Source organism: Dasypus novemcinctus, chromosome 6, assembly GCF_030445035.2.
Source record: "Dasypus novemcinctus isolate mDasNov1 chromosome 6, mDasNov1.1.hap2, whole genome shotgun sequence".
Taxonomy (NCBI): Eukaryota; Metazoa; Chordata; class Mammalia; order Cingulata; family Dasypodidae; genus Dasypus; species Dasypus novemcinctus.
In genome coordinates, this window is record NC_080678.1 from 100,242,635 (window position 1) to 100,250,052 (window position 7,418).

Below are 7,418 nucleotides of genomic sequence, written 5' to 3' on the forward strand. Positions count from 1 at the left end.
CGCAAGGAGTGTACCCTGTAAAGTGACCACCCAGTGTGACAAAAGCACAGCCCACCCAGAAGTGGCACCACACACATGGAGAGCTGAAACAGCAAGATGACACAACAAAAAAGAGATGCAGTTTCCCAGTGCTGCCAGATAATGCAAGCAGATGCAGAAGCAAATGGACACAGAGCAGATCACCAGAGGAAAGGGGAGAGAAATAAATGAAAATAATTTTTTTTTGAAAAGTAAAAAGCAAAGTACTAAAAAGTTCATTTAATATGTAACACATTGCATTGAAATGTTTAAAAGGTATATAAAAATCAAGAAGTAAACTTGAGCATTGTCAAACTCTCTTTTACATTCAAAAGAGGCCTTGAATACATTGTAGGTTACCTCTCCATGTGAGTTATTGGCTGTTTGGTCACTGACCCCTAAAACAAAAAAAAAATATCTACTACTTCTCTGGTCATGCTTCTGAAGTGGATGGAAACTACTTTGCAGTTTCAAGCTCCTGCAGCAGCCAGCAGTGGCTCAGTACAGCCAAATGTACAATGGACATCATCTTCAGACTGGCACTGTTTCAGAGTGCCAGAGAGCACTAGGCACCAGTCCAGTAAAACCTACTCCCTAGTTTCTCTCTAGAGTCAACAGTACTGCTTCTGTGCAGAACATACGAAGTGGAACAATAAATACCAGAATACTGTAAGTAGAACTTGAAACACAATTGGCATTATGGCCTGCTCCCAGGGAGAGAAAACATGTGAAGTATTGCAAACCTGAAACTTAAAACTATTAATTGAAGCTCAAAACACTTATGCATTAAGTAACAGCCATCTTGGCTGAAAACAGTGGCGTCAACAACCCTTTTAATCTAAAGGCCACCAAACTGACTTGGGGGCAGCCTCTCACAGCCTTCACCCATACAGTGTAAAGAGTGTGCTTACGGCCAGGGGCCACCATGGCTTATAGGTAACTGGTTCATTATACCAGGCTCAGCCCCCCTACCACTTTACTGTGTGATAAAAACGAGGCTTGCTTACTAACAGTGGGCCACCTTTTAAACAGTCACAATTACCGGGAATTATTCAATTAAAGCCAAAATGTAAAAAAAAAAAACTTTACTCTGTAGTTCTGATCACTCCCACAGCTAAAGGTAAAAGAAATTTCCAAGTTGGTGCATTAATCCTGAATGAGACCAGCTGCCCAAGAAAGTGCCAGTTCACCTGCAGCACCTGACGAAGCACATAAGTGCCAATCACTGAACAGCCTGAAATGTATCTTCAAAACAAAGCTAAGTACCTAAATTGTTATCTATTACAATTTCTCTCTGAGGGTTAACCAAGAACTTAAAATACATATATACTGTTCATAAAATACATATATACCAACTTTTAAAAGAGGTGCCATCTTTACGGGCACCTAACCTTTTCTACCTCTGTAATCCAGTGTACTCTTAAAAAAAAAAACATGTATTCTAATTAAATTTGTTTCAGAATGAGCATCTTATTAGCCATGTGAACACTTCATCCAGCTTCATACAAAATGCCAGATCCATCTTCCTCCAGGCAAAATAAAATAACAAAGTTTTTACACCTTGTCAGGTAGAAACTACAGCCCATGGCCAGCAGGAAGTAGCTGCGGAAAAAAGATCATCTCCCTTCAGCACCCCTTTAAGATGAAAGGTGTAAACTCTCTAAAGAAAAACTAAAAATTAATCCACGTAAGCACCAACCCCCAGGATGGCTGCTGGGGGCCCCACCCCCAGGACTCTGCTGTCCAGAACAAGAACTTCTCCTGGGAACAGGAAGAGGCCCCGGCTGGTGCCCAGGGGCTTTGTCCTTCAGCCCTCACTGGGAAATTGATAAATGGAGTAATCAATGAAAACAACAAACAGCCACCCACCTCACAATTCCAACAATAATCATGGCAAAGCTTAGCAAGTAAGCTAGCATAAAGGGGGGAAACGATAGGAGCCCTGGGTGGGGGCTGCACATCTCTTTGTAAATAACTGGGGCTGTGTGTGTCAGACAAGGAAAGGCTGAGCTTCACCTTTCCTAATGATGCCAACCACTCCAGTCCCAGGAAATTGACTAACAATGTAAGCTCTAGAGACTTGGAATATTCAGGGAGGATGCAAACTAAACATGTTAATTCAAGCCTACCTGGAATGTGGGAAATAAGTGTTAACTTAAACTTATTGAGAACTCAAACAAAGGACCATTGGGCTCTTCCTCTGTAGAAAAAGAACCCAAAAATCCTATTTGGGGCTTGGGTTTTTGGACAGAGAAGCTCCCAAGCCAGTCGTAAATAAATTTTTGCCTTCCCAAAATTATTACTGAGCCCTGGCCTTCCATGCGCAATTATTGAACCTCTCGACTTCCACAGCACCCTTCTGGTTTGTTGATACAGTCTGACTCTCAAGTCAAGGACATTTTCTTGCTGGAGGAGTTTATAATTCACATCAGCACAGGAGGAATGCTGTTTTCATATTGAAGAATAGAAGCTGTATAAGCAAGCCAGAGCTCCAAACTGCCAGAGAGAATTGGTTCACGAGAGTTTCAGAGTTCATTTTATGGTGATCGTGCTGGGATATTTAAAGGTGAATCTCACACTTTATTTTAAATTTACATCAAACTGAAAGCTTAATTTTTCATGGTTGGTGGATACCATTTAAAAAGCCAGCACTTGTGAATCATAAAACTTAAAATTGGAGTAACTTTCTTAAGTCTACAGAAGGTGAAACGTTCCACCATATACAAACTGATGATGAGGAATCTTAGTTGGGTCATTTGTGTTGTAAGAGTTGCGGCCAACATGTTGTGAATTCATTACCCTCAAAATTCTAGAAATTAAAAGAATTGATTTCATTGAAAGAATAGTGACTATTATTAAGCATCCAGTAGCATATAAGAGAATACACTTGGAGAAATCCGACTGTGTTTCAACTCTGCATGAACATGACATGCCTGATAGTCTTGTACAAGGGAACTGTATTGTGACCTGAATGGTATGTTCACTTCTAACCAAATTTTCTGGTCCCTTTTCAGACAATAAAACCAAATCAGGTGGAAATACCATCAGGATGTCCTCCATGCCCAAACAAAACCAAAACGTCTTTTTAGACTCTGTGCCCCAGTTTTAATTTGATCAGCAGAGTGAAATGTAGAAGAGAAAACAGGTGTACTCACTGCAGGGAGAAGGATGCACAGATATGAAGGGTCAGGGTTTATTATTCTTTCTAGATGGAAGTCTGGCATGGGAAGGGAAAGTGGGAAAACAACAGTGTGTGGGAGGCCTGAACTTGCACATCTCTAGGTGAGGCTCAACAGTCATTTCATTTCAAAGACCCTTCACTCTATGCATAGCTGGAGAACATCAAGATGTGAAATGAAAAATTTTAACAAATAAAACATAAATAAATAAAAAGATGTGGAATGCTAAAAGCAAGTGACAGCGATCAACATCTCTGCTACACAGTAAAACAAAACTCTCAGGCACTAACTGTCACTACCTCACCTTCTGAAGTGAACATTGTAATAGCAGAGGCAATCTGGTGAGGTAGGCAAGAGCTCTTTGGAGAATTTGATGGTAATCTTCACATTCTGATTGTGTTTGGTCCGGCTGACCACTTCCAATTCCTGAGATTAAAATTTAAAAAATAACATCCAGTGACTCATCTAAGAAAACTAAGCTTCCTTGCATAAGAAATAAATGATAGGCTGAACGAATTCAGAAAGATTGAAATCATACAAAACATTATCTCTGACCACAGTGGAGTCAAGCTGGAGATTTGCAAGGGAAAGAAGCCCAGATTTCACACCACGATTTGGAAATTAAACAACACACTCTTAGAAAAACAGTGGGTCAAAGAGGAAATCTCAAAAGAAATCAATGACTACCTTGAAACAAATGATAATGATAACACAACATACCAAAATTTATGGGATGCAGCAAAAGCAGTACTGAGAGGGAAGTTTATAGCCATAAATTCATATATCAAAAAAGAAGAAAGAGCAAAAATTGAAGAACTAACTGCACATTTGAAGGAATTAGAAAAACAACAACAAAGTAACCCAACAGGAAGAAGAAGGAAGGAAATAACAAAGATAAGAGCAGAACTAAACGAAATAGAAAATAAGAAAGCACTTGAACAGATAAACAAGACCAAGAGCTGGTTTTTTAGGAAGATTAACAAAATTGACAAACCTTTAGCAACACTAACAAAGAAAAAAAGAGAGAAGATGCAAATACACAAAATAAGAAATGAGAAAGGCGATATCACCACTGACCCCACAGAAATAAAGACTATCATAAGAGGATATTTTGAAAAACTATATTCCAACAAAAATGACAATCTAGAGGAAATGGACAAATTCCTAGAAACACATAAACAGCCCATATTGACAAAAGAAGAAATTGATGATCTTAACAAACCAATCACAAGCAGAGAGATAGAATCAGTTATTAAAAATCTCCCAACTAAGAAGAGCCCAGGGCCAGATGGCTTCACAGGTGAATTCTACAAAACATTCCGGAAAGAACTGACACCAATCCTGCTGAAACTATTCCAAACCATCGAAACAGAAAGAACATTACCCAACTCCTTCTATGATGCCAACATTACCCTAGTACCAAAGCCAAACAAAGACATCACAAGAAAGGAAAATTACAGACCAATTTCTCTAATGAACCTAGACGCAAAAATACTTAACAAAATACTTGCTAATCGTATTCAACAACACATTAAACGAATTATACACCACGACCAAGTGGGATTCATCCCAGGTATGCAAGGATGGTTCAACATAAGAAAATCAATCAACGTAATACACCATATAAACAGATTGAAGGAAAAAAATCACATGATTATATCTATTGATGCAGAAAAAGCATTTGACAAAATACAGCACCCTTTCTTGATAAAAACACTCCAAATGATTGGAATACAAGGAAATTTTTTGAACATGATAAAGAGTATATATGAAAAACCTAAAGCCAATATTGTTTACAATGGAGAAATCCTGGACTCCTTCCCTCTAAACTCAGGAACAAGACAAGGATGCCCACTGTCGCCGCTCCTATTTAACATTGTCTTAGAAGTACTTGCTCGAGCACTGAGGCAAGAACCAGAAATAAAAGGCATTCAAATTGGAAAGGAAGAAGTCAAAATTTCATTATTTGCAGATGACATGATCCTATACATAGAAAACCCTGAGAGATCTACAACGAAGATTCTAGAACTCATAAATGAGTTTAGTAAAGTCGCAGGTTATAAGATCAATGCGCAAAAATCAGTAGCATTTCTGTACACCAATAATGAGCAAGATCAGGAGGAAATCAAGAAACAAATACCATTCACAATAGTAAATAAAAAAATCAAATACTTAGGAATAAATTTAACTAAAGAGGTAAAGAACTTATACACTGAGAACTATACAAGATTGTTCAAGGAAATCAAAGAAGACCTAAATAAATGGAAGACTATTCCTTGTTCATGGATAGGAAGACTGAACATTATTAAGATGTCTATCCTACCAAAATTGATCTACACATTCAATGCAATCCCAATAAAAATCAATGCAGCCTTCTTTAAGGAACTAGAAAAACTAACTATGAAATTTATTTGGAAAGGAAAGAGACCCCGAATAGCCAAAGACATACTGAAAAAGAAAAACGAAATTGGAGGAATCACACTACCTGACTTCAAAACATACTATAAAGCTACGGTGGTGAAAACAGCATGGTATTGGCATAAGGAGAGACATATAGACCAATGGAATCGAATTGAAAGCTCTGATATAGAACCTCACATATACAACCACATAATATTCGATAAAGCCACCAAACCCTCTCAACTGGGAGAGAGTGGCCTATTCAACAAATGGTGTCTGGAGAACTGGATAGCCATATGTAGAAGAATGAAAGAGGATTACCATCTCACACCTTATACAAAGATTAACTCAAGATGGATCAAAGACCTAAATATAAGAGCCAAGACCATAAAAACCTTGGAAAGCAGTGTAGGGAAACATCTACAGGACCTTGTAATAGGTAATGGATTTATGAATATCTCACCAAAAGCACGGGCAGCAAAAGAACTAATAGATAAATGGGACTTCCTCAAAATTAAAGCCTTCTGCACCTCAAAGGAGTTTGTCAAGAAAGTAAAAAGGGAGCCCACACAGTGGGAGAAAATATTTGGCAATCATATAACTGATAAGAAACTTATAACTTGCATATATAAAGAACTCCTATATCTTGAAAATAAAAAGATAAACAACCCATTTAAAAAATGGGAAAAAGACTTAAACAGACACTTCTCCGAAGAAGAAATACAAATGGCAAGAAAGCACATGAAAAAATGTTCCAAATCTCTAGCTATCAGGGAAATGCAAATCAAAACCACAATGAGATACCATCTTACACCCATAAGATTGGCAGCTATGAAAAAAACAGAAGAATACAAGTGCTGGAGAGGATGTGAAGGAAGGGGAACACTCATCCACTGCTGGTGGGAATGCAGAAGGATCCAACCATTCTGGAGAACAGTATGGCGGTTTCTCAAAAAACTAGCCATAGATTTGCCATATGACCCAGCAATACCACTGCTGGGAATATACCCAGCAGAACTGAAAACAAGAACACAAACCAATATATGTACACCAATGTTCATAGCAGCATTGTTCACTATTGCCAAAAGTTGGAATCAACCCAAATGCCCATCAACAGACGAGTGGATCAATAAAATGTGGTATATACACACAATGGAATACTACTCGGCTGTAAGAACAAACACACTACAAACACATGTGATAACATGGATGAATCTTGAGAACCTTATGTTGAGTGAAGCAACCCAGACATTGAAGGACAAATACTACATGACCTCAATGATATGAAATAAACAAGCTGCCCTAGATAGCAAGAGACTGAACGATAGGCTTGCAGGAAATCGGAGGGTGGAGGAAGGATATGAGCCGATGTCTGCAGGGGTGGAATTTAAGACGAGATGGTGGTAAGTATGAACACAAAGAAGAGATAAAAGGGGGGCAAGGGGTTGCCTTTGCTTGGGGCTTTGCGGGTTTGAGGGTGGCTGGGGAGGGACGGGTGGGTAACGTTGCCCAAAAGTGGGGGGAGGGAGGGGTAGCATACGAACCAGGAGAGGGTCAGGTGTTGGTGGAGAGTAAAATGCCGAGAAAATCATATCAAAATATAATAAAGAGGGTTACCTGTTTAGAATGCTCGGAGGGGAGGGTCTGATGCAGGACGGGCTCCTGGGGAATGTCTAAATGCTCATTCTGCCAGAGTGGGTGACACCATGGGGTAGAAACCCAAGTAGTGAGAGTGGGGGTGGACCCACATCCTGGGGAGGACTAATGCCATCCAATAGAGGGAACTGTATCCCTCGAGAGAAAGGGTGGCTCCCAGGGCAT